Genomic DNA, 1,128 nt, shown 5'->3' on the forward strand with positions numbered 1-1,128 from the left:
CACACACACACACACACACACACACTCCTCAGTTATGATGAAATACAGGACAGCGTGAGAAATGCCTTACATTTTATATGGGGTGTTTAACCAAATCCCAGAGAACTGTGGTTCATACATGAGTCATCAACCATTAATGCATGAAATCACCATAAAATGCATTATATGGTCATCATTGTACATTTGTTTCTCTTATGAATGCTGAAAACGTTACTATTATTATGCGTACTTAGGTTTGTTCAAATCGCTAGCGTGAAGTATTAAACTTTAGCATGTACTGTAACTGTCCTGCAGCGTTTGTGCAGCAGAAATGAATGATTCCTCCAGTCCTTCATGATTACAAATAAGGATTTTTGTTATGGTAATTTCTAGCTGCTAAAATATTTTTGAGTTGAGTGTGCTGAATTTGAATGATTTTGAAAGATTTTTTTCTCGATTTTTTTGATTTCTTGGAAATCAAAGTTTTAATGTTCTGTGTTTATTTTCAGGTTGTCCATGATTGTGGGAAGCCTGGACTCTCCAGATGTTCGGATGTTGGATGAGAGACCGAGGGAAAACTCCTAAAGATTTACATTGAAGGAGGGAGCAGAACATCATAGAGACCTGAGGTACAGGATTAATTTACTTGAACACTAGTTAGTAACCACCTAGAAAAAGGGTGATTATGGTATCTAAAACTAAAACCTTGAAAAACTTTTATACTTTTAAACTTTTATTATAAATAAACAATAGCTGAAATCAAATAAAATATATAAAAATATAAAAAGTATTAAAATAACTACAACTTAACTAAAACAAAACACTAAAACTTAACAGAAACAAATACAAAAATACAACAAAATTACTATACGTAATGTAGTTTTTTTTTTCATGTTCATGTTTTCCATGTCTTTTATTTTGTAATTGTTTCCTGCTGTTAGTGTCATGCTTCCCTTGCCTCATGTCTCTCTGCCTTGTGTATGTGTCATGTTCTGATTGGTTGTTCTAGTCATGTGTCTTGTTTCCCATTGGTTTGTTCTTGTCATGTGACCCTCAATGTCTGATATAAGTAGCCATCATGTCCCCATACTCTTCGTTGTGTATTGATGTTGTAACTCGCTGTCGGTGAGTCTAGCCTGTTCATGCCTA

This window comes from Sinocyclocheilus grahami, unplaced genomic scaffold (genome assembly GCF_001515645.1).
Source record: "Sinocyclocheilus grahami isolate Dianchi unplaced genomic scaffold, SAMN03320097.WGS_v1.1 scaffold717.1, whole genome shotgun sequence".
NCBI lineage: Eukaryota > Metazoa > Chordata > Actinopteri > Cypriniformes > Cyprinidae > Sinocyclocheilus > Sinocyclocheilus grahami.